The sequence below is a fragment of the Coregonus lavaretus genome (genome assembly GCF_964263955.1).
Source record: "Coregonus lavaretus genome assembly, chromosome: 14".
NCBI classification, from domain to species: domain Eukaryota; kingdom Metazoa; phylum Chordata; class Actinopteri; order Salmoniformes; family Salmonidae; genus Coregonus; species Coregonus lavaretus.
The window spans coordinates 763648-791601 of NC_140001.1; positions in this window are offsets into that span (position 1 = coordinate 763648).

Genomic DNA, 27954 nt, shown 5'->3' on the forward strand with positions numbered 1-27954 from the left:
TGTGTGAGTGGTGGGGACTGGAGGGCCGGAGCGGTGTGTGTGAGTGGTGGGGACTGGAGGGCCGGAGCGGTGTGTGTGAGTGGTGGGGACTGGAGGGCGGGAGCGGTGAGGACTGGAGGGCCGGAGCGGTGTGTGTGAGTGGTGGGGACTGGAGGGCCGGAGCGGTGTGTGTGAGTGGTGGGGACTGGAGGGCCGGAGCGGTGTGTGTGAGTGGTGGGGACTGGAGGGCCGGAGCGGTGTGTGTGAGTGGTGGGGACTGGAGGGCCGGAGCGGTGTGTGTGAGTGGTGAGGACTGGAGGGCCGGAGCGGTGTGTGTGAGTGGTGGGGACTGGAGGGCCGGAGCGGTGTGTGTGAGTGGTGGGGACTGGAGGGCCGGAGCGGTGTGTGTGAGTGGTGAGGACTGGAGGGCGGGAGCGGTGAGGACTGGAGGGCGGGAGCGGTGAGGACTGGAGGGCCGGAGCGGTGTGTGTGTGTTCAGAGAGTACTACTAATAATAATAATAATAATATGCTCTACCAGCTGAGCTACAGAGTACTACAGCTATTGGCTGAGTCACGTGAACGAGAGGTCGTCTATTTAGATAGTCGTTATGGAGACACCTATTTCCAACCATTTTCCCGTAAAACATATTAATACGCTAGAACTGATGCACATCAAGAAATAATGGAGTCAAAGCACCAGAGCGCATTACATAATCCGCTCGCAGGTGGTTTAAACTGCATTCTAATGTTGACTTTGCTGAAAGAAAACGGTATCAACCGAAGTGTTTTATGCATGCTCAGTTCTTGGGTCTCCGGAGCTGCGGAAATATGAAATGGAAGTTATGGAACTCGCGTGGTTCTTTTTATGGGGAAAAATCCTCAATGAAACTGACATTAAATGTGGAGAATGAGACATTTGCATCTGTTGGCCATCAAGTAGCCTATTCATTTATATGCCATTGTAGGCTACCATTTAGATACAATAAATATGTTGAAATGACGATATCACTGGAGTCATTGCAAATCTATTTGTGCCACTTGTGTAGGCTACCTGGAACTGGCAAACTGATTTAATAAATAGCCTGTAACTTCAGTTTATTGTTGCTGTAGCCTTGTGTTATTATGTAATGATTAATGGACATGTTAAGTTAATTACATTTGACGTTATCAAAGCTCTATCGCAATTACCGATCAGTTGTTAGAACGCATTAGATTGACTGTAACAGTAGTCAGATTAGGCAACAGGTTAAACAAAATCGAACAAATAAACACTGGCTGTTGTTGACAAGCATATTCAGTACATATACATATTATTAATATTTAATACAGTGATTGAAATGTTGACCCCATTCTCTGTAGCCCATTCCAGCAGGCTATTGGGAAACACAAGCACTTCTTATCTCGAAATCGCCTCGCTATTCATGTTGAATGAATTAGTCTGTTAATTTGAACTAAGCAAGCTGCTATTTCATTCAGTTTACATCTTGCCTACATCTTGTCTAGGCTACTGTAGACTGTCTGAAATGAGATGTAGGACTATCAGGGGTTATAGACTACCTGCCTTTATCTAAGCAAACCATAGTAAAGTAATAATATAATAATAATATAATAATAATAATAATAATAATATAATAATAATTTGAATTAGAATCATAAACCCAGATTTTAGTCTGTAGCCTATGTCTATTGAAATGACAAGTCAGTCTCGCAAATGGGACATTTATAACGGTTTGTAGTCTTAACATCTGGCCATTTATAACGGTTTGTAGTCTTAACATCTGGCCATTTATAACGGTTTGTATTCTTAACATCTGGCCATTTATAACGGTTTGTAGTCTTAACATCTGGCCATTTATAACGGTTTGTAGTCTTAACATCTGGCCATTTATAATGGTTTGTAGTCTTAACATCTGGCCATTTATAACGGTTTGTAGTCTTAACATCTGGCCATTTATAACGGTTTGTAGTCTTAACATCTGGCCATTTACAACGGTTTGTAGTCTTAACATCTGGCCATTTATAACGGTTTGTAGTCTTAACATCTGGCCATTTATAACGGTTTGTAGTCTTAACATCTGGCCATTTATAACGGTTTGTAGTCTTAACATCTGGCCATTTACAACGGTTTGTAGTCTTAACATCTGGCCATTTATAACGGTTTGTAGTCTTAACATCTGGCTATTTATAACGGTTTGTAGTCTTAACATCTGGCCATTTATAACGGTTTGTAGTCTTAACATCTGGCCATTTATAACGGTTTGTAGTTTTAACATCTGGCCATTTATAACGGTTTGTAGTCTTAACATCTGGCCATTTACAACGGTTTGTAGTCTTAACATCTGGCCATTTATAACGGTTTGTAGTCTTAACATCTGGCCATTTATAACGGTTTGTAGTCTTAACATCTGGCCATTTATAACGGTTTGTAGTCTTAACATCTGGCCATTTACAACGGTTTGTAGTCTTAACATCTGGCCATTTATAACGGTTTGTAGTCTTAACATCTGGCTATTTATAACGGTTTGTAGTCTTAACATCTGGCCATTTATAACGGTTTGTAGTCTTAACATCTGGCCATTTATAACGGTTTGTAGTTTTAACATCTGGCCATTTATAACGGTTTGTATTCTTAACATCTGGCCATTTATAACGGTTTGTAGTCTTAACATCTGGCCATTTATAACGGTTTGTAGTCTTAATATCTGGCCATTTATAACGTTTGTAGTCTTAACATCTGGCTATTTATAATGGTTGTAGTCTTAACATCTGGCCATTTATAACGGTTTGTAGTCTTAACATCTGGCCATTTATAACGGTTTGTATTCTTAACATCTGGCCATTTATAACGTTTGTAGTTTTAACATCTGGCCATTTATAACGGTTTGTATTCTTAACATCTGGCCATTTATAACGGTTTGTAGTCTTAACATCTGGCCATTTATAACGGTTTGTAGTCTTAACATCTGGCCATTTATAACGGTTTGTATTCTTAACATCTGGCCATTTATAACGTTTGTAGTCTTAACATCTGGCTATTTATAACGGTTTGTAGTCTTAACATCTGGCCATTTATAACGGTTTGTAGTCTTAACATCTGGCCATTTATAACGGTTTGTAGTCTTAACATCTGGCCATTTATAACGGTTTGTATTCTTAACATCTGGCCATTTACAACGGTTTGTAGTCTTAACATCTGGCCATTTACAACGGTTTGTAGTCTTAACATCTGGCCATTTACAACGGTTTGTAGTCTTAACATCTGGCCATTTACAACGGTTTGTAGTCTTAACATCTGGCCATTTACAACGGTTTGTAGTCTTAATATCTGGCACATAATAACAACACAATTGTCAGAAAATAGCCTAACATTTGTTTTTTTTTATATTCATCCAAGTGTTTCTTGCTCAGAGATTTCGAGATCCTCTGTTCAACTTTCTTCACTCAAACTCTCCTGTCGGATTTATCTATAGCTATGCACATGTGCAAAGGGGATTCATTTACAATTATAAACCTGGTTCGAGCCATGAATGCTGATTGGCTGAAAGCCCGTGGTATATCAGACCATATACCACAGGTATGAACAAAAAAAGTTTTACTGTTCAAATTACGTTGGTAACAAGTAATAGCAATAAGGCACCCCGGGGGTTTGTGGTAATGGCCAATATACCACGTCTAAGGGCTGTATCCAGGCACTCTGTGTTGCGTCATGCTTAAGAACAGCCCTTACCCGTGGTATATTGGCCATATACCGTACCCCCTTGGGCCTTTTTGCTTAATCATAGCTGTCAAACAAGTTAAATCGACATCAAATCAAAACACATTTTATTGGTCACATACACATATTTAGCAGATGTTAATGCGGGTGTAGCGAAATGCTTGTGTTCATGGCTCCAACAGTGCAGTAGTATCTAACAATTCACAACAACACACACAAATCAAAACGTAAAAAGAATGCAATTAAGGAATATATAAATATTAGGACGAGCAATGTCAGAGTGGCATTGACTAAAATACAGTAGAATACAGTAGAATAGAATACAGTATATACATACAGTGGGGAGAACAAGTATTTGATACACTGCCGATTTTGCAGGTTTTCCTATTTACAAAGCATGTAGAGGTCTGTAATTTTTATCATAGGTACACTTCAACTGTGAGAGACGGAATCTAAAACAAAAATCAAGAAAATCACATTGTATGATTTTTAAGTAATTCATTTGCATTTAATTGCATGACATAAGTATTTGATCACCTACCAACCAGTAAGAATTCCGGCTCTCACAGACCTGTTAGTTTTTCTTTAAGAAGCCCCCCTGTTCTCCACTCATTACCTGTATTAACTGCACCTGTTTGAACTCGTTACCTGTATAAAAGATACCTGTCCACACACTCAATCAAACAGACTCCATCCTCTCCACAATGGCCAAGACCAGAGAGCTGTGTAAGGACATCATGGATTAAAATCCTGCAGCGCACGCAAGGTCCCCCTGCTCAAGCCAGCGCATGTCCAGGCCCGTCTGAAGTTTGCCAATGACCATCTGGATGATGTGTGCAAACCTGGTCAAGACCTACAGGAAACGTATGATCTCTGTAATTGCAAACAAAGGTTTCTGTACCAAATATTAAGTTATGCTTTTCTAATGTATCAAATACTTATGTCATGCAATAAAATGCAAATTATTTACTTAAAAATCATACAATGTGATTTTCTGGATTTTTGTTTTAGATTCCGTCTCTCACAGTTGAAGTGTACCTATGATAAAAATTACAGACCTCTACATGCTTTGTAAGTAAGAAAACGTGCAAAATCGGCAGTGTATCAAATACTTGTTCTCCCCACTGTATGAGATGAGTAAAGCAGTATTTAAAACATGACTAATGTGACTAGTGTTCCATTATTAAAGTGACCAGTGATTCCATGTCTATGTAATAATAATAAGCCATTTAGCAGACGCTTTTATCCAAAGCGACTTACAGTCATGCGTACATACATTTTTTGTGTATGGGTGGTCCCGGGGATCGAACCCACTACCTTGGCGTTACAAGCGCCATGCTCTACCAGCTGAGCTACAGAGGACCATGTACAGTGCCTGCAAAAGTATTCATCCCCCTTGGCGTTTTTCCTATTTTGTTGCATTACAACCTGTAATTTAAATTGATTTTTATTTGGATTTCATGTAATGGACATACACAAAATAGTCCAAAGTGGTGAAGTGAAATGAAAAAGATAACTTGTTTAAAAAAATTCTAAAAAATAAATAACGGAAATGTGGAATGTATTCACCCCCTTTGCTATGAAGCCCCTAAATAAGATCTGGTGCAACCAATTACCTTCAGAAGTCACATAATTAGTTAAATAAAGTTCACCTGTGTGCAATCTAAGTGTCACATGATCTCAGTATAGATCCTTGACAAGTCTCTCAAAGCACTTCATGATGACAGAGGTGAGTGCTACGGGGCGATAGTCATTTAGTTCAGTTACCTTTCCTTTCTTGGGTACTGGAACAATTGTGGACATCTTGAAGCAGGTGGGGACAGCAGACTGGGAAAGGGAGAGATTGAATATGTCCGTAAACACTCCAGCCAGCTGGTCTGCGCATGCTCGGAGGACGCAGCTAGGGATGCCGTCTGGGCCGGCAGCCTTGCAAGGGTTAGCACGCTTAAAATTCTCACGTCGGCCACGGAGAAGGAGAGGCAACAGTCCTTGGTAGTGGGCCTCGTCGGTGGCACTGTGCTATCCACAAAGCAGGCAAAGAAGGTGTTTAGCTTGTCTGGAAGCAAGAAGTCGGTGTCGGCGACGTGGCTGGTTTTCCTTTTGTCCGTGATTGTCTGTAGACCCTGCCACATACACTACCAGTCAAAAGTTTTAGAACACCTACTCATTCAAGGGTTTTTCTTTATTTTTTAAAACTAGTTTCTACATTGTAGAATAATAGTGAAGACATCAGAACTATGAAATAACACATATGGAATCATGTAGTAACCAAAAAAGTGCAAAACAAATCAAAATATATTTTATATTTGAGATTCTTCAAATAGCCACTCTTTGCATTGTTGATAGCTTTGCACACTCTTGGCATTCTCTCAACCAGCTTCATGAGGTAGTCACCTGGAATGCATTTCAATTAACAGGTGTGCCTTCTTAAAAGTTAATTTGTGGAATTTCTTTCCTTCTTAATGCATTTGAGCCAATCAGTTGTGTTGTTACAAGGTAGGGGGGGGGGGGTATATAGAAGATAGCCCTATTTGGTAAAAGACAAAGTCCATATTATGGCAAGAACAGCTCAAATAAGCAAAGAGAAACGACAATCCATCATTACTTTAAGACATGAAGGTCAGTCAATACAAAACATTTCAATAACTTTTAAAGTTTCTTCAAGTGCAGTCGCAAAAACCATCAAGCGCTATGATGAAACTGGCTCTCATGAGGACCGCCACAGGAATAGAAGACCCAGAGTTACCTCTGCTGCAGAGGATAAGTTCAGTAGAGTTACCAGCCTCAGATTGCAGCCCAAATAAATGCTTCATAGAGTTCAAGTAACAGACACATCTCAACATCAAATGTTCTGAGGAGACTGTGTGAATCAGGCCTTCATGGTAGAATTGCTGCAAAGAAACTTCTACTAAATGACACCAATAAGAGGAAGAGACTTGCTTGGGCCAAGAAACACGAGCAATGGACATTAGACCGGTGGAAATGTGTCCTTTGGTCTGGAGTCCAAATTTGAGATTTTCTGTGTCTTTTTGAAACGCGGTGTGGGTGAACGGATGATCTCCGCATGTGTATTTCCCACGGTAAAGCAAGGAGGAGGAGGTGTTATGGTGTGGGGGAACCAGCATGGCTACCACAGCATTCTGCAGCGATACGCCATCCCATCTGGTTTGGGCTTAGTGGGACTATCATTTGCTTTTCAACAGGACAATGACCCAACACACCTTCAGGCTATGTAAATGCTATTTTACCAAGAAGGAGAGTGATGGAGTGCTGCATCAGATGACCTGGCCTCCACAATCCCTCGACCTCAACCCAATTGAGATGGTTTGGGATGAGTCGGACCGCAGAGTGAAGGAAAAGCAGCCAACAAGTGCTCAGCATATGTGGGAACTCCTTCAAGACTGTTGGAAAAGCATTCCAGGTGAAGCTGGTTGAGAGAATGCCAAGAGTGTGCAAAGCTGTCATCAAAGCAAAGGGTGGCTATTTGAAGAATCTCAAATATAAAATATATTTTGATTTGTTTAACACTTTTTTTTGGTTACTACCTGATTAAACATAAACATGTGTAGCATCTCCAAGCCACTGATTGGTCGCTTTGGAATAATGCATCAATTTAATTTAACACAATCACAATATATTAATTATATATTTTAGGCAGGTTTAAAGAACATTATAATATGAAGAAAGTGTATTTCAGAAAAACAGAACATGAGTTGGCCTACTGTATGTTATCTGGCTATGCTCCACGCCATACGCTGTAGGCTTTTTCATTTAGCTGTCAAGATTTGCTTCTACAGTGGGGAAAAAAAGTATTTAGTCAGCCACCAATTGTGCAAGTTCTCCCACTTAAAAAGATGAGGGAGGCCTGTAATTTTCATCATAGGTACACGTCAACTATGACAGACAAATTGAGAGAAAAAAATCCAGAAAATCACATTGTAGGATTTTTAATGAATTTATTTGCAAATTATGGTGGAAAATAAGTATTTGGTCAAAAACAAAAGTTTCTCAATACTTTGTTATATACCCTTTGTTGGCAATGACACAGGTCAAACGTTTTCTGTAAGTCTTCACAAGGTTTTCACACACTGTTGCTGGTATTTTGGCCCATTCCTCCATGCAGATCTCCTCTAGAGCAGTGATGTTTTGGGGCTGTCGCTGGGCAACACGGACTTTCAACTCCCTCCAAAGATTTTCTATGGGGTTGAGATCTGGAGACTGGCTAGGCCACTCCAGGACCTTGAAATGCTTCTTACGAAGCCACTCCTTCGTTGCCCGGGCTGTGTGTTTGGGATCATTGTCATGCTGAAAGACCCAGCCACGTTTCATCTTCAATGCCCTTGCTGATGGAAGGAGGTTTTCACTCAAAATCTCACGATACATGGCCCCATTCATTCTTTCCTTTACACGGATCAGTCGTCCTGGTCCCTTTGCAGAAAAACAGCCCCAAAGCATGATGTTTCCACCCCCATGCTTCACAGTAGGTATGGTGTTCTTTGGATGCAACTCAGCATTCTTTGTCCTCCAAACACGACGAGTTGAGTTTTTACCAAAAAGTTATACTTTGGTTTCATCTGACCATATGACATTCTCCCAATCCTCTTCTGGATCATCCAAATGCACTCTAGCAAACTTCAGACGGGCCTGGACATGTACTGGCTTAAGCAGGGGGACACGTCTGGCACTGCAGGATTTGAGTCCCTGGCGGCGTAGTGTGTTACTGATGGTAGGCTTTGTTACTTTGGTCCCAGCTCTCTGCAAGTCATTCACTAGGTCCCCCGTGTGGTTCTGGGATTTTTGCTCACCGTTCTTGTGATCATTTTGACCCCACGGGGTGAGATCTTGCGTGGAGCCCCAGATCGAGGGAGATTATCAGTGGTCTTGTATGTCTTCCATTTCCTAATAATTGCTCCCACAGTTGATTTCTTCAAACCAAGCTGCTTACCTATTGCAGATTCAGTCTTCCCAGCCTGGTGCAGGTCTACAATTTTGTTTCTGGTGTCCTTTGACAGCTCTTTGGTCTTGGCCATAGTGGAGTTTGGAGTGTGACTGTTTGAGGTTGTGGACAGGTGTCTTTTATACTGATAACAAGTTCAAACAGGTGCCATTAATACAGGTAACGAGTGGAGGACAGAGGAGCCTCTTAAAGAAGTTACAGGTCTGTGAGAGCCAGAAATCTTGCTTGTTTGTAGGTGACCAAATACTTATTTTCCACCATGATTTGCAAATAAATTCATAAAAAATCCTACAATGTGATTTTCTGGAGAAAAAAATTCTCAATTTGTCTGTCATAGTTGACGTGTACCTATGATGAAAATTACAGGCCTCTCTCATCTTTTTAAGTGGGAGAACTTGCACAATTGGTGGCTGACTAAATAGTTTTTTTCCCCACTGTATATGCTACCTCTGGGCCAAATTTTACAGAACAACAACATTAACTACCACAGCTATGCTGATGATACTCAAATATATATGGCTCTCGAACCGTATGACAACAGCTCAATATACTCTCGGTGTCACTGTACAGAGCACATAAATACCTGGATGAACCAAAATTGTCTACAATTAAACCAAGATAAAACTGAGATTATTGTGTTTGGCAACAAAAATAAAAGAACAAGTATTAGTAAAGAGCTGGATTCTCGGGTCCTTAAAACCAGCGATCAAGTGCGTAATCTTGGTGTTCTGATAGACTCAGACCTCACATTTAACAGTCATATCAAGGCGGTCACCAAAACTGCATTCTATCATCTAAAAGATATAGCCAGAATCAAAGGCTTGGTGTCCCAAGAAGATCAAGAGAAGCTCATCCATGCTTTTATCTCCAGTAGGGTCGACTACTGTAATGGCCTCTTAACAGGACTCCCGAAAAAGCCTGTAAAACAGCTGCAGCTCATTCAGAATGCAGCTGCTAGAACGTTAACCAGGACCAAGAGAACGGAGCACATCACTCCGGACGTTAACCAGGACCAAGAGAACGGAGCACATCACTCCGGACGTTAACCAGGACCAAGAGAACGGAGCACATCACTCCGGTTCTTACATCTTTACATTGGCTTCCAGGCAGTTACAGAATTGATTTCATAGTGGTGCTTTTAGTTTATAAATCTTTGAATGGTTTAGTACCCGAGTACATGTCTGATATGTTTGAAGAATATAAACCGAGCAGGGCTCTTAGATCCATGAACACAGGTCAGAGCACAACTAAACATGGAGAAGCTGGGTTTAGCACTTATGCTGTACACAACTGGAATAAACTACCAGAAGATCTTAGATGTGCCCCAAACGTATCCATTTTTAAATCCAGGCTAAAAACACTTCTCTTTTCACGTGCCTACGACTGAGCACTTAAACTAAACCACACTGTTGAGCCTTATAGCTTCCTATGGTTTTATCCCCTGTAGTCCCCTGTAGCTCAGTTGGTAGAGCATGGCGTTTGCAACGCCAGGGTTGTGGGTTCGTTTCCCACGGGGGACCAGTATGAAAATGTATGCACTCACTAACTGTAAGTCGCTCTGGATAAGTGCGTCTGCTAAATGACTAAAATGTAAATGTAAATGTAATCCCATTTTTAATTTTTAATTTGTAATCTTTATGTTTTTTTTATTGTATTTTTATTATTATTATGTTTTCATTCTTTTTGATAATCATCTTTGTAAAGCACATTGAATTGCTTCGATATATGAATTGTGCTATATAAATAAACGTGCTTGCTTGCTTGCTTGCTATATAAGTCACGTCCTATTATTTTATATTATATGATTTTATAGTAAGAATAATACACTGAGTGTACAAAACATTAGGAACACCTTCCTAATATTCAGTTGCACCCCCTTTTGCCCTCAGAACAACCTCAATTAGTCTGGGCATAGAGTCGAAAGCGTTCCGCAGGGATGCTGGCCCATGTTGACTCCAATGCTTCCCCAGGGATGCTGGCCCCATGTTGACTCCAATGCTTCCCCAGGGATGCTGGCCCATGTTGACTCCAATGCTTCCCCAGGGATGCTGGCCCATGTTGACTCCAATGCTTCCCCAGGGATGCTGGCCCATGTTGACTCCAATGCTTCCCCAGGGATGCTGGCCCATGTTGACTCCAATGCTTCCCCAGGGATGCTGGCCTATGTTGACTCCAATGCTTCCCCAGGGATGCTGGCCCCATGTTGACTCCAATGCTTCCACAGGGATGCTGGCCCATGTTGACTCCAATGCTTCCCACAGTTGTGTCAAGTTGGCTGGATGTCCTTTGGGTGGAGGACCATTCTTGATACACACGGGAAACAATTGTTGAGCGTGAAAAACCCCTGCAGCGTTGCAGTTCTTGACACACTCAAACCAGTGCGCCTGGCACCTACTACCAAGGCACTTAAATATGTTTTCTTGCCCATTCACCACCTGTGATGCGTGATTTGAAGGAGTCAGGCGCAGGAGGGTAAATCACAGAATCCAGAGTTTATTCCGTAATAAACGAGTTACGCAGAATAGCGTAATAGTGTGCAAAACAGACCCCGGCAATACAAAATACACGGACTACCGAGCTACTCTCTCCTCACAATAAACAACCACCCACAAGGACAAGGGGGCAGAGGGAACACTTACAGTCGTGGTCAAAAGTTTTGAGAATGACACAAATATAAATTTTCACAAAGTCTTCTGCCTCAGCTTTTATGATGGCAATTTGCATATACTCCAGAATGTCACGAAGAGTGATCAGATGAATTGCAATTAATTGCAAATTCCGTCTTTGCCATGAAAATGAACTTAATCCCCAAAAAACATTTCCACTGCATTTCAGCCCTGCCACAAAAGGACCAGCTGACATCATGTCAGTGATTCTCTCGTTAACACAGGTGAGAGTGTTGACGAGGACAAGGCTGGAGATCACTCTGTCATGCTGATTGAGTTAGAATAACAGACTGGAAGCTTTAAAAGGAGGGTGGTGCTTGAAATCATTGTTCTTCCTCTGTTAACCATGGTTACCTGCAAGTGTAACAGGGTTGGTTATGTTTCCACTTGCCTCTAAAGAAATGTGTATTTAATGTTCAAGCATTCTTATTGGTTGGTTCAACTCTGATGACAATAAGGCGTGTTGTGATTGGCCCCGCTTGCGGCTAGGGGGAGATCGCGAACGTCAGGTCTCCCCAGTATGATAATGTGATGCAAGGGGTAGGTCACGTTCTGAATACTGTTTTATAGTTTACAATGTGTACAAGGTTGCTGTACGTTACTGATTTATACATGTGTGGGTATACGGTACCTGTTAGGGATTGAGGGGCTTTCTGGGATGTGCTTTGGCATATGATTGCTGTCGATAAGTGTGTTAGCTAGCATACACCGACGTAATGGTCACATGAGCCCACTCCTAACACAGTTGCCTTCATGTTACAGATTTTGCCATCGACAGCCATCAATATCGTTAAGCTCTGCACAACTAACGTGTTGTTTCCCATTTAACAACAGAAATAAATGATGCTCAACTGGGACCACTGGCTGATGTGATTTATTAGGAGAAAACACAACGCAAGGAGAGTAGGATATACATCTGTTACACAAGGAAGACTTTTGGAGGATGGCCTGGTGTCAAGAAGAGCAGCAAAGAAGTCATTTCTCCAGGAAAAACATCAGGGACAGACTGTCATGCTGATTGAATATGAAGTGGCTATGTGGAGCTTAAAAGTAATAATTTGAAACAGGTAGATAAGACAATAAGATTTTGAGTTATTTGACAACTTTAGGTGTGAATGATGCAAACCTTCGAAATGTCTTAGAAATCAAAACATATACAGTTGAAGTCGGAAGTTTACATACAACTTAGCCAAATACATTGAAACTCCGTTTTTTTTTTTACAATTCCTGACATTTAATCCTAGTAAAAATTCCCTGTCTTAGGTCAGTTAGGATCACCACTTTATTTTAAGAATGTGAAATGTCAGAATAATAGTAGAGAGAATTATTTATTTCAGCTTTTATTTCTTTCATCACATTCCCAGTGGGTCAGAAGTTGACATACACTCAATTAGTATTTGGTAGCATTGCCTTTAAATTGTTTAACTTGGGTCAAACGTTTCAGGTAGCCTTCCACAAGCTTCCCACAATAAGTTGGGTGAATTTTGGCCCATTCCTCCTGACAGAGCTGGTGTAACTGAGTCAGGTTTGTAGGCCTCCTTGCTCACACACGCTTTTTCAGTTCTGCCCACAACTTTTCTATAGGATTGAGGTCAGGGCTTTGTGATGGCCACTCCAATACCTTGACTTTGTTGTCCTTAAGCTATTTTGCCACAACTTTGGAAGTATGCTTGGGGTCATTGTCCATTTGGAAAACCCAATTGCGACCAAGCTTTAACTTCCTGACTGATGTCTTGCGATGTTGCTTCAATATATCCACATAATTTTCCTTCCTCATGATGCCATCTATTTTGTGAAGTGCACCAGTCCCTCCTGCATCAAAGCACCCCCGCAACATGATGCTGCTACCCCCGTGCTTCACGGTTGGGATAGTGTTCTTCGGCTTGCAAGCAACCCCCTTTTTCCTCCAAACATAACGATGGTCATTATGGCCAAACAGTTCTATTTTTGTTTCATCAGACCAGAGGACATTTCTCCAAAAAGTATGATCTTTGTCCCCATGTGCAGTTGCAAACCGTAGTCTGGTTTTTTATGGCAGTTTTGGAGCAGTTGCTTTTCAGGTTATGTTGATATAGGACTCGTTTTACTGTGGATATAGATACTTTTGTACCTGTTTCCTCCAGCATCTTCACAAGGTCCTTTGCCGTTGTTCTGGGATTGATTTGCACTTTTCGCACCAAAGTACGTTCATCTCTAGGAGACAGAACGTGTCTCCTTCCTGAGCGGTATGACGTCTGCGTGGTCCCATGGTGTTTAACGTGGTACCTTCAGGCGTTTGGAAATTGCTCCCAAGGATGAACCAGACTTGTGGAGGTCTACCATTTTTTTTCTGAGGTTTTGGCTGATTTATTTTGATTTTCCCATGATGTCAAGCAAAGAGGCACTGAGTTTGAAGGTAGGCCTTGAAATACATTGTCAAGAGTGGAGTGTAGTGGGATGTGGAATCACACGCAGGACACAGAGATATAAATCCAAAGGTCTTTAGTGAAGTCCGTAGAAACACGCCAACAACGGCCACAGGCCACCGGCGAAATAAACGCACACTAAACTGAACAAAGTAAGTGTGCACAAAGTGCAGGGCTCTCTAATACAACACGAAATAAAGAGAGAACAAAATACAGCGGACCAAAACTACCACACGACAGTAAAACAATTACACACAACATCTAAACTAACACAAGGAACTAAATAGGGTGCCTAATGAGACTAAACACTAAACAGGTGTGACAAACAGACAAAACCAATCAAACATGAAACATCGAACGGTGGCAGCTAGTACTCCGGAGACGACGACCGCCGAAGCCTGCCCGAACAAGGAGGAGGGGCCGCCTCGGCCGAAACCGTGACATACATCCACAGGTACACCTCCAATTGACTCAAATTATGTCAATTCGCCTATCAGAAGCTTCTAAAGCCATGACATCATTTTCTGGAATTTTCCACGCTGTTTAAAGGCACAGTCAACTTAGTGTATGTACACTTCTGACCCACTGGAATTGTGATACAGTGAATTATAAGTGAAATAATCTGTCTGTAAACAATTGTTGGGAAAATTACTTGTGTCATGCACAAAGTAGATGTCCTAACCGACTTGCCAAAACTATAGTTTGTTAACAAGAAATTTGTGGAGTGGTTGAAAAACGAGTTTGAATGACTCCAACCTAAGTGTATGTACATTTCCGACTTCAACTGCATGATGCTATTGATGATTTTGAGAAAGTCGCAAAAAAAAGCCTGCGCTCTGTTCCTTGATGCACACGCTGTTCTCTTATCAAGTGATCATATTTTCACCCATCAGACGATTGTCAATTGAATCTAGTCATTACTAATATGTCAAATTATTTTGGATTTTGAATGGCCCATTATTAAATGGGCAGGAACAGGGGCAGGAAAAAAAGACTGTATGCACTGGAATAGCAGCTACTTCCCGCCGGTAGGCTACTCTGGTTATTTCACCATGCATCGACCACTGGTAGAGGAGCATGCAGCCTCTCGCTGCATGACAGGTGATATTCCACCCAAACTCTGTATGCCATGGGCTCTCCAACCCTGTTCCTCCAGCTACCCAGTACTCTGTATGCCATGGGCTCTCCAACCCTGTTCCTCCAGATACCCAGTACTCTGTATGCCATGGGCTCTCCAACCCTGTTCCTGCAGCTACCCAGTACTATGTATGCCATGGGCTCTCCAACCCTGTTCCGGCAGCTACCAAGTACTCTGTATGCCATGGGCTCTCCAACCCTGTTCCTCCAGCTACCCAGTACTCTGTATGCCATGGGCTCTCCAACCCTGTTCCTCCAGCTACCCAGTACTCTGTATGCCATGGGCTCTCCAACCCTGTTCCTCCAGATACCCAGTACTCTGTATGCCATGGGCTCTCCAACCCTGTTCCTCCAGCTACCCAGTACTCTGTATGCCATGGGCTCTCCAACCCTGTTCCGGCAGCTACCCAGTACTATGTATGCCATGGGCTCTCCAACCCTGTTCCTCCAGATACCCAGTACTCTGTATGCCATGGGCTCTCCAACCCTGTTCCCCCAGCTACCCAGTACTCTGTATGCCATGGGCTCTCCAACCCTGTTCCTGCAGCTACCCAGTACTCTGTATGCCATGGGCTCTCCAACCCTGTTCCTCCAGATACCCAGTACTCTGTATGCCATGGGCTCTCCAACCCTGTTCCTCCAGATACCCAGTACTCTGTATGCCATGGGCTCTCCAACCCTGTTCCTGCAGCTACCCAGTACTATGTATGCCATGGGCTCTCCAACCCTGTTCCGGCAGCTACCCAGTACTCTGTATGCCATGGGCTCTCCAACCCTGTTCCTGTAGCTACCCAGTACTCTGTATGCCATGGGCTCTCCAACCCTGTTCCTCCAGCTACCCAGTACTCTGTATGCCATGGGCTCTCCAACCCTGTTCCTGTAGCTACCCAGTACTCTGTATGCCATGGGCTCTCCAACCCTGTTCCTCCAGCTACCCAGTACTCTGTATGCCATGGGCTCTCCAACCCTGTTCCTCCAGCTACCCAGTACTCTGTATGCCATGGGCTCTCCAACCCTGTCCCTCCAGCTACCCAGTACTCTGTATGCCATGGGCTCTCCAACCCTGTTCCTCCAGCTACCCAGTACTCTGTATGCCATGGGCTCTCCAACCCTGTTCCTCCAGCTACCCAGTACTCTGTATGCCATGGGCTCTCCAACCCTGTTCCTGCAGCTACCCAGTACTCTGTATGCCATGGGCTCTCCAACCCTGTTCCTCCAGCTACCCAGTACTCTGTATGCCATGGGCTCTCCAACCCTGTTCCTCCAGCTACCCAGTACTCTGTATACCATGGGCTCTCCAACCCTGTTCCTCCAGCTACCAAGTACTCTGTATGCCATGGGCTCTCCAACCCTGTTCCTCCAGCTATCCAGTACTCTGTATGCCATGGGCTCTCCAACCCTGTTCCTCCAGCTACCCAGTACTCTGTATACCATGGGCTCTCCAACCCTGTTCCTCCAGCTACCCAGTACTCTGTATACCATGGGCTCTCCAACCCTGTTCCTCCAGCTACCCAGTACTCTGTATGCCATGGGCTCTCCAACCCTGTTCCTGTAGCTACCCAGTACTCTGTATGCCATGGGCTCTCCAACCCTGTTCCTCCAGCTACCCAGTACTCTGTATGCCATGGGCTCTCCAACCCTGTTACTGCAGCTACCCAGTACTCTGTATGCCACGGGCTCTCCAACCCTGTTCCTCCAGCTACCCAGTACTCTGTATGCCATGGGCTCTCCAACCCTGTTCCTCCAGCTACCCAGTACTCTGTATGCCATGGGCTCTCCAACCCTGTTACTGCAGCTACCCAGTACTCTGTATGCCACGGGCTCTCCAACCCTGTTCCTCCAGCTACCCAGTACTCTGTATGCCATGGGCTCTCCAACCCTGTTCCGGCAGCTACTCAGTACTCTGTATGCCATGGGCTCTCCAACCCTGTTCCTGTAGCTACCCAGTACTCTGTATGCCATGGGCTCTCCAACCCTGTTCCTCCAGCTACCCAGTACTCTGTATGCCATGGGCTCTCCAACCCTGTTACTGCAGCTACCCAGTACTCTGTATGCCACGGGCTCTCCAACCCTGTTCCGGCAGCTACTCAGTACTCTGTATGCCATGGGCTCTCCAACCCTGTTCCGGCAGCTACTCAGTACTCTGTATGCCATGGGCTCTCCAACCCTGTTCCTCCAGCTACCCAGTACTCTGTATGCCATGGGCTCTCCAACCCTGTTCCTCCAGATACCCAGTACTCTGTATGCCATGGGCTCTCCAACCCTGTTCCTGCAGCTACCCAGTGCTCTGTATGCCATGGGCCCTCCAACCCTGTTCCTCCAGCTACCCAGTACTCTGTATGCCATGGGCTCTCCAACCCTGTTCCTCCAGCTACCCAGTACTCTGTATGCCATGGGCTCTCCAACCCTGTTACTGCAGCTACCCAGTACTCTGTATGCCACGGGCTCTCCAACCCTGTTCCTCCAGCTACCCAGTACTCTGTATGCCATGGGCTCTCCAACCCTGTTCCGGCAGCTACCCAGTACTATGTATGCCATGGGCTCTCCAACCCTGTTCCTCCAGATACCCAGTACTCTGTATGCCATGGGCTCTCCAACCCTGTTCCTGCAGCTACCCAGTACTCTGTATGCCATGGGCTCTCCAACCCTGTTCCTCCAGATACCCAGTACTCTGTATGCCATGGGCTCTCCAACCCTGTTCCTGCAGCTACCCAGTACTATGTATGCCATGGGCTCTCCAACCCTGTTCCGGCAGCTACCCAGTACTCTGTATGCCACGGGCTCTCCAACCCTGTTCCTGTAGCTACCCAGTACTCTGTATGCCATGGGCTCTCCAACCCTGTTCCTGTAGCTACCCAGTACTCTGTATGCCATGGGCTCTCCAACCCTGTTCCTCCAGCTACCCAGTACTCTGTATGCCATGGGCTCTCCAACCCTGTTCCTGTAGCTACCCAGTACTCTGTATGCCATGGGCTCTCCAACCCTGTTCCTCCAGCTACCCAGTACTCTGTACGCCATGGGCTCTCTAACCCTGTTCCTCCAGCTACCCAGTACTCTGTATGCCATGGGCTCTCCAACCCTGTCCCTCCAGCTACCCAGTACTCTGTATGCCATGGGCTCTCCAACCCTGTTCCTCCAGCTACCCAGTACTCTGTATGCCATGGGCTCTCCAACCCTGTTCCTGCAGCTACCCAGTACTCTGTATGCCATGGGCTCTCCAACCCTGTTCCTCCAGCTACCCAGTACTCTGTATGCCATGGGCTCTCCAACCCTGTTCCTCCAGCTACCCAGTACTCTGTATACCATGGGCTCTCCAACCCTGTTCCTCCAGCTACCAAGTACTCTGTATGCCATGGGCTCTCCAACCCTGTTCCTCCAGCTACCCAGTACTCTGTATGCCATGGGCTCTCCAACCCTGTTCCTCCAGCTACCCAGTACTCTGTATACCATGGGCTCTCCAACCCTGTTCCTCCAGCTACCCAGTACTCTGTATACCATGGGCTCTCCAACCCTGTTCCTCCAGCTACCCAGTACTCTGTATGCCATGGGCTCTCCAACCCTGTTCCTGTAGCTACCCAGTACTCTGTATGCCATGGGCTCTCCAACCCTGTTCCTCCAGCTACCCAGTACTCTGTATGCCATGGGCTCTCCAACCCTGTTCCTGTAGCTACCCAGTACTCTGTATGCCATGGGCTCTCCAACCCTGTTCCTCCAGCTACCCAGTACTCTGTATGCCATGGGCTCTCCAACCCTGTTCCTGCAGCTACCCAGTGCTCTGTATGCCATGGGCTCTCCAACCCTGTTCCTCCAGCTACCCAGTACTCTGTATGCCATGGGCTCTCCAACCCTGTTCCTCCAGCTACCCAGTACTCTGTATGCCATGGGCTCTCCAACCCTGTTACTGCAGCTACCCAGTACTCTGTATGCCACGGGCTCTCCAACCCTGTTCCTCCAGCTACCCAGTACTCTGTATGCCATGGGCTCTCCAACCCTGTTCCTGCAGCTACCCAGTGCTTAATTTGGGAAACCAAGTGAAATCTGTTCGGGAACATTGATAGTAGGCCTAACATGTTTTCACAAGGAAACAAATGTAATTAAACTGTTGACAGCACCTCTCCTCTGCGCTCTCGACAAAGGAATGAAGGAGAGAGGAGGAGATGGAAACACACAGTGGTGAGATATTCTGTAGCTAAAGGTAATCTGTCTGGCTAATAATTATGAAAATATAAAAATGTTCCTATAACTAGGCTACTAAAAATCAAACACAAATTCACTATAACTGTAAGCCGCCTGTCAAGACTTCCTCCGTAGCTGCCTCCTCTCCTTCCTCCGTAGCTGCCTCCTCTCCTTCCTCCGTAGCTGCCTCCTCTCCTTCCTCCGTAGCTGCCTCCTCTCCTTCCTCCGTAGCTGCCTCCTCTCCTTCCTCCGAAGCTGCCTCCTCTCCTTCCTCCGTAGCTGCCTCCTCTCCTTCCTCCGTAGCTGCCTCCTCTCCTTCCTCCGTAGCTGCCTCCTCTCCTTCCTCCGTAGCTGCCTCCTCTCCTTCCTCCGTAGCTGCCTCCTCTCCTTCCTCCGTAGCTGCCCCCTCTCCTTCCTCCGTAGCTGCCTCCTCTCCTTCCTCCGAAGCTGCCTCCTCTCCTTCCTCCGTAGCTGCCTCCTCTCCTTCCTCCGTAGCTGCCTCCTCTCCTTCCTCCGTAGCTGCCTCCTCTCCTTCCTCCGTAGCTGCCTCCTCTCCTTCCTCCGTAGCTGCCTCCCCTCCTTCCTCCGTAGCTGCCTCCTCTCCTTCCTCCGTAGCTGCCTCCTCTCCTTCCTCCGTAGCTGCCTCCTCTCCTTCCTCCGTAGCTGCCTCCTCTCCTTCCTCCGTAGCTGCCTCCTCTCCTTCCTCCGTAGCTGCCTCCTCTCCTTCCTCCGTAGCTGCCTCCTCTCCTTCCTCCGTAGCTGCCTCCTCTCCTTCCTCCGTAGCTGCCTCCTCTCCTTCCTCCGTAGCTGCCTCCTCTCCTTCCTCCGTAGCTGCCCCCTCTCCTTCCTCCGTAGCTGCCTCCTCTCCTTCCTCCGAAGCTGTCTCCTCTCCTTCCTCCGTAGCTGCCTCCTCTCCTTCCTCCGTAGCTGCCTCCTCTCCTTCCTCCGTAGCTGCCTCCTCTCCTTCCTCCGTAGCTGCCTCCTCTCCTTCCTCCGTAGCTGCCTCCCCTCCTTCCTCCGTAGCTGCCTCCTCTCCTTCCTCCGTAGCTGCCTCCTCTCCTTCCTCCGTAGCTGCCTCCTCTCCTTCCTCCGTAGCTGCCCCCTCTCCTTCCTCCGTAGCTGCCTCCTCTCCTTCCTCCGTAGCTGCCTCCTCTCCTTCCTCCGTAGCTGCCTCCTCTCCTTCCTCCGTAGCTGCCCCCTCTCCTTCCTCCGTAGCTGCCTCCTCTCCTTCCTCCGTAGCTGCCTCCTCTCCTTCCTCCGTAGCTGCCTCCTCTCCTTCCTCCGTAGCTGCCTCCTCTCCTTCCTCAGAAGCTGCCTCCTCTCCTGGTTCGGGCAGGCTTCGGCGTTCGTCGTCACCGGCCTTCCAGCCACTGCTGATATGATGACACACCTGGTTCATATCCCCTCATCAGTACCTGTATAAGTGTTCCCTCTGCCCCCCTTGTCTTTGTGTGTGATTGTTTATTGTGGAGGTATATTGTATTGTGGATAGGGTTAGGGTTAGGGTTTGTAATTTTTACACATTGCTGCGTACCGCTGTATTGTTGAATAAACCAGTTATTCTGTGATTTACCCTCCTGCGCCTGACTCCGTCCAAATCACCCGCTACACCGCCTTGCACAATCAATGAACCAACAGCGTCACCTAGGGCTATACGTTCTCTCCCAGACTCATGGATATATATTCTAGAGCGTAGCATAAGATAACCAGTCCATCCAGTATGCATAATAATACAGTCCACACTTACTATAATTTGTTTAATTTTGGAATATAGGTTAGACCAATTATGTACCAAAGATATCTTACATCCATTTAAAAAATATATAATTATGCCGTGTGTAATATGTGGTAGGCTATGTATTGTGTAATATGTGGTAGGCTATGTATTGTATAATATGTGGTAGGCTATGTATTGTGTAATATGTGGTAGGCTATGTACTGTATAATATGTGGTAGGCTATGTATTGTATAATATGTGGTAGGCTATGTATTGTGTAATATGTGGTAGGCTATGTATTGTGTAATATGTGGTAGGCTATGTACTGTATAATATGTGGTAGGCTATGTATTGTATAATATGTGGTAGGCTCTGTATTGTTTAACGTCGTGTGTAATATGTGGTAGGCTATGTATTGTGTAATATGTGGTAGGCTATGTATTGTGTAATATGTGGTAGGCTATGTATTGTATAATATGTGGTAGGCTATGTATTGTGTAATATGTGGTAGGCTATGTATTGTGTAATATGTGGTAGGCTCTGTATTGTATAATATGTGGTAGGCTATGTATTGTGTAATATGTGGTAGGCTATGTATTGTGTAATATGTGGTAGGCTATGTACTGTATAATATGTGGTAGGCTATGTATTGTGTAATATGTGGTAGGCTATGTATTGTGTAATATGTGGTAGGCTATGTATTGTGTAATATGTGGTAGGCTATGTATTGTGTAATATGTGGTAGGCTATGTACTGTATAATATGTGGTAGGCTATGTATTGTGTAATATGTGGTAGGCTATGTATTGTGTAATATGTGGTAGGCTATGTATTGTATAATATGTGGTAGGCTATGTATTGTGTAATATGTGGTAGGCTATGTACTGTGTAATATGTGGTAGGCTATGTATTGTATAATGGCACAATCATTGTTTTAAGTCAGGTTTTTTTATTCAGGCTCATTCAGTATATAGGCCTCTCTCCATCTCTCTCTCTCATTGGTTCATTTCCATATGGGCCTATGCATATGCATCAGCTCTAACATGCGTATGTGTGTTTGAATTAATCATCACCTTAGAAAGCGCTGTCCGGGGGCACACTGCCTTCCTTCCAGGACATCTACAGAACCAGGTGTCACAGGAAGGCCAAGAAGATCATCAAGGACCTCAGCCACCCGAGCCACGGCCTGTTCACCCCGCTACCATCTAGAAGATCATCAAGGACCTCAGCCACCCGAGCCATGGCCTGTTCACCCCGCTACCATCTAGAAGATCATCAAGGACCTCAGCCACCCGAGCCACAGCCTGTTCACCCCGCTATCATCTAGAACATCATCAGGGATCTCAGCCACCCGAGCCACAGCCTGTTCACCCCGCTACCATCTAGAAAGTGAAGTCAGTACAGGTGCATCAAAGCTGGGACAGAGAGACTGAAAAACTGCTTCTATCTCCAGGCCATCAGACTGCTAAATAGTCACCACTAGCCGGCCTCCACCCAGTACCCTGCCCTGAACTTAGTCACTGTCACTAGCTGGCTACCACCCTGTACTCTACCCTGCACCTTAGAGACTGCTGCCCTATGTACATAGAGTCATTGAACACTGGTCACTTCAATAATGTTTGCATACTGTTTTACCCACTTCATGTATATACTGTATTCTAGTCGAGGCTCATTCTATATAACTACTGCTGAACACACCTTTATATTCATATACTGTCCATAATGTCTATACACACCATCATATGCATATATATTTATATTCCGGACTATAACATTGCTCGTTCTAATATATCTATATTTCTTAATTCCTTTATTTAAACTTTTTGGATTTGTGTGTCTATTTTTGTATTGTTAGGTATTACTGCACTGTTGGAGCTAGAAACACAAGTTATTTCACGGCACCTGCGATATCATCTGTAAAATATGTGTACGTGACTAGTCACATTTGATTTGACACAGTGGATACAACACAAAGGAGTTACTGAGAGCCACACAATGGACACAACCACAAAACAAAGACAGGTAGTGGGCCTTGATTACTGAAGGGATGGAAATGAATGGGAACTGTACAGTAGTAAGCTAGACTGTTCTTCCATTCTTCCACGTTGCTGTTGATGATGAGGATGAGTGATGATGACTTTAAGAACATCAAACATATCCATAATTGCATCAGACACAAAGCACTAGCTGAGTTACCCCCGCAAAAATACCACATGGCTAGCATCACATCTGCTACCGATTTAGCAAGGCTATCTAACTAGTTAGCCCTTAGCTAATCTAGCTAACATTAGCTAGCTAATGTTGGTGATGATGTCAATCTGAAATAAGAACCTTAGCTAACTGTTTTTCATTAGATGGAAAGTTCAATGTACATTCTTACCTTGGGAAAGCAGCACAGTGTCGTTGTCTTGTTTGTGCTCCTGTTGGTCGGGATTCAGATTGTCTCCCTAGCCTCTTGGGGACGTTTTAGTAATTCGTGAGCAGTTTTATAATTTGTGAGCTCGTTTTATAAATAATGAGCACGTTTTGTCATTTGTGAGTTTGTTTTCAAAAATTATCTCAGTCAATGTCACCTCTAGAGATTTGTAGAGGACATACAGGGAGTAAATTATCAAGTTGAAGCTGACTTTTGCGAATGCAGAGAGTGCGCAGCATGGTAGTGTGGGGAGGGTCTTTTCAAAGGGTGACACATTATTTTTGCTAGGCTTAAGGCCTAATGTTGTTGTTAAAAAGAAATCTAAGTCAATGTCACTTACAGGGCTCTGTTGTTCCCATTCCAGCTACACTGTCAGTCCATTGTTGATTACAGAGGACATTGTAGCTTACAAAGTGTGCTGTATGTGCTACCCATAGAGATAGATAGAGGACTCATCTTTATCTCTGTGCCATTATAGCGTCTGTGACAGCATGGGTCTCTCTCTCTCTCTCTCTCTCTCTCTCTCTCTCTCTCTCTCTCTCTCTCTCTCACCTACAATACCTAACTACAATCTAAATACATGGTTTAAGCTTTACTCAACACCATTTAAGCCAAGCTTACCTCTCGCCAGAGAGAGACACAACCTCACCCGACGACTCCAACTATAACTTTGAAGAGACCTAGCTATCACAACGCCCCCTCTTCCAGCTGTTGCTGTGGAATTCCATAACAGTGTGCAGCAAATACTACTAGATGAAGAGCTGAAATGTGTATGACATCCGGGCATTTGCAGCATACACGATTTTCAAAAATGCACATACTATAAAACGTTCTATTTTTGCATACTAAGAATGCATCATGTGCGATTGCGTTGTTTCCCCGCCATTGGTTCATTTCCATATAGGCCTATGCATGTGCATAAGCTCTAACTGTCACTGTTGATGTGGATGCTCCTGCTGACTCCATGAAGGTGTGTTATTCTGTCACTGTTGATGTGGGTGCGTTGAGAGGAGTCAGACGCAGGACGCATAAGCTAAGTCAAACAAGACTTTACTAGATGTACAACCAGTACAAAATAAAGTACCTCTAACGAGGAGGCAAAACGACAACGCAACACAGTGCGTTACAATAACAATTCCAGAGTACTGCACAGGATACCACCAACAGACAGGAAATAAAATAACACACAACTAACGAAAACAACCACAGGAAACTTATAAGGCACATAATCAAGACCAAACGGACACAGGTGTAACAGACAGACCAAACCAAACGAACATCGAAACATTCAACGGTGGCAGCTAGTACTCCGGGGACGACGAACGCCGAAGCCTGCCCGAACAAGGAGGAGGAGCAGCCTCGGCAGATTCCGTGACAGTACCCCCCCTTGACGCGCGGCTCCAGCCGTGCGCCGACCCCGGCCTCGGGGACAGCCAGGAGGACGCGGACCCGGGCGCGTGGGATGACCACGGTGGAACTCAGTCAGGAGGGATGGATCTAGGATGTCCCTCCTAGGCACCCAGCACCATTCCTCCGGGCCATACCCCTCCCACTCCACGAGATACTGGAGACCTCTCATCCGGCGTCTCGAGTCCAAGATGGTCCGGACCCTGTACGCCGGAGCCCCCTCGATGTCCAATGGGGGCGGAGGGGTCTCTCCTATCTCATCTTTGTGGAGTGGACCAGCTACCACCGGCCTGAGAAGAGACACATGGAATGAGGGGTTAATATTCTTATAATCAATAGGCAGTTGTAACCTGTAACACACCTCGTTCAATCTTCTCAGGACTTTAAAAGGCCCCACAAACCGCCGACCCAGCTTCCGGCAGGGCAGGTTTCGAGTCGAGAGCCAGACTCGATCTCCCGGTGCGTATACCGGTCCCTCACTGCGGTGGCGATCGGCGCTCGCCTTCTGTCGACGGATGGCCCGCTGCAAATGGACATGTGCAGCGTCCCACGTCTCCTCCGAGCGCCGAATCCACTCATCCACCGCAGGAGCCTCGATCTGGCTCTCGTGCCATGGTGCCAGAACCGGCTGATACCCTAAAACACACTGGAAAGGTGTTAGATTGGTGGAGGAGTGGCGGAGAGAGTTTTGTGCCATCTCTGCCCAGGGGATATACCTTGACCACTCCTCCGGCCGGCCCTGGCAATAGGACCTCAGAAACCTACCCACATCCTTGTTGACTCGTTCTACCTGCCCATTGCTCTCTGGGTGGTAACCCGAGGTAAGGCTCACCGAGACCCCCAAGCGTTCCATGAAAGCCCCCCAGACTCTGGAGGTGAACTGGGGACCTCGGTCAGACACTATATCCTCGGGAACCCCATAGTGCCGGAAAACGTGGGTGAATAGGGCCTCAGCGGTCTGTAGGGCAGTAGGGAGACCCGGCATTGGGAGGAGACGACAGGCCTTGGAAAACCGATCCATGGTCGTTGTGGAACGGGCAGGGGATGTAACTTTCCCCTGGGCAGGTGTCTAGGCGCCTTACACTGGGCGCACACCGAGCAGGAGGAGACATAAACTCTCACATCCCTACTTAATGTTGGCCACCAGTATTTCACGCTAAGGCAGTGCACTGTCCGGCCAATACCTGGATGTCCAGAGGAGGGTGATGTATGAGCCCAATAAATAAGTCGGTCACGAACCTCGAGCGGAACGTACGTCCGCCCCACAGGACACTCGGGGGGAGTAGGGTCGGCACGTAACGCCCTCTCGATCTCCGTATCGACCTCCCACACTACCGGAGCCACCAGACAAGACTCCGGCAGTATGGGAGTAGGCTCAATGGACCTCTCCTCTGTGTCATACCGCCGGGACAGGGCGTCTGCCTTACCGTTCTGGGACCCTGGGATGTACGTGATCTTAAAAACAAACCGGGTTAGGAACATGTTCCACCTAGCCTGATGAGGGTTTAGTCTCCTAGCTGCCCGGATGTACTCCAGGTTACGGTGGTCAGTCAGAATGAGGAAAGGGTGTTGAGCCCCCTCAAGCCAATGCCTCCACACCTTTAGGGCCTGAACCACGGCTAACAACTCCCTGTCCCCTACGTCATAATTACGCTCCGCCGGGCTGAGCTTCTTGGAATAGAATGCACAGGGGCGGAGTTTAGGTGGCGTGCCGGACCGTTGCGACAGAACCGCCCCAATACCGGCTTCTGACGCGTCCACCTCCACTTGGAATGGTAAAGCGGGATCCGGATGCGCCAGCACCGGAGCCGAAGTGAACAGGTCCTTCAGTTTGACAAATGCCCTGTCCGCTTCAGCTGACCACTGCAAACGAACCGGACCCCCCTTTAGTAGGGACGTAATGGGAGCTGCAACCTGTCCAAAGCCCCGGATAAACCTCTGGTAGTAATTAGCAAAACCCAAGAACTGCTGCACCTCTTTTACAGTGGTTGGAGTTTGCCAATTACGCACGGCCGACACACGGTCTACCTCTATCTCCACACCAGACGCGGACAACCGATAACCCAAAAAGGAAACGGACTCCTGGAAGAACAGGCATTTCTCTGCCTTGACATACAAGTCATGCTCCAACAGTCTTCTCAACACTCGGCGCACCAGGGCTACATGCTCGGCTCGTGTAGAAGAGTACACTAGGATGTCGTCGATGTACACTACCACACCCTGCCCATGCATGTCCCTGAAAATCTCGTCCACAAAGGATTGAAAGACTGAAGGAGCATTCATTAACCCGTATGGCATGACGAGATATTCGTAATGACCCGAGGTCGTGCTGAATGCTGTTTTCCATTCATCTCCCTCCCTAATGCGCACCAGATTGTACGCGCTCCTGAGATCCAACTTTGTGAAGAACCGCGCTCCGCGTAATGATTCTGTCATAGTCGCAATCAGAGGAAGAGGATAACTGTACTTAACCGTGATCTGATTGATACTACGATAATCAATACACGGGCGCAAACCCCCGTCCTTCTTCTTCACAAAGAAGAAACTCGAGGAAACCGGGGAAGTGGAGGACCGTATGTACCCCTGTTCCAAGGACTCGGCTATGTAAGTCTCCATAGCCGCGGTCTCCTCTTGAGACAGGGGATACACACGGCTCCGTGGAAGTGCCGCTCCTGTTTGGAGATCTATCGCACAATCCCCCTGTCTATGAGGTGGCAACCGTGTTGCCCTAGTTTTGCTGAAAACCAGTGCTAAATCCTCATATTCAGGGGGAATGTGCATTGCGGACACTTGGTTCGGACTCTCCACCGATGTTGCCCCTATGGAAACACCTAGACATCTCCCTACACACTGGGCAGACCACTCCATAAGAGCCCTCTGTTGCCACGCAATGGTAGGATCATGGGTGCTTAACCAGGGAAGCCCCAGCACCACGTGATACGCAGGAGAGTCGATCAGATAAAACTGAATGATCTCCTCATGACCCCCCTGCGTAATCATCTTCAGTGGTGCTGTGCCTTCTCTAATCAACCCCGACCCCAGCGGCCGGCTGTCTAGAGCATGAACTGGGAAAGGGGGTTCCACCGTCCGAAGGGGAATTCCTACCCTAGAACAAAATACACGATCAATAAAATTCCCAGCTGCGCCTGAATCTACTAGCGCCTTATGCTGGGAATGAGGTGCCACCTGTGGAAATCTCACTGGTATACACAGGTGTCCAACAGAGAGCTCTGGGTAAGTGGGGCATCTACTCACCTGAAATGACTCCCCAGTGCGTGACCTGTTGTCCCCTCTCCCAGGAGACCCTCCCCAACACCTAGCCGCAGTGTGCCCTCCACGGCCACAGTTGGTGCAGGGGACGGCCCCCCTCGGGTTCTC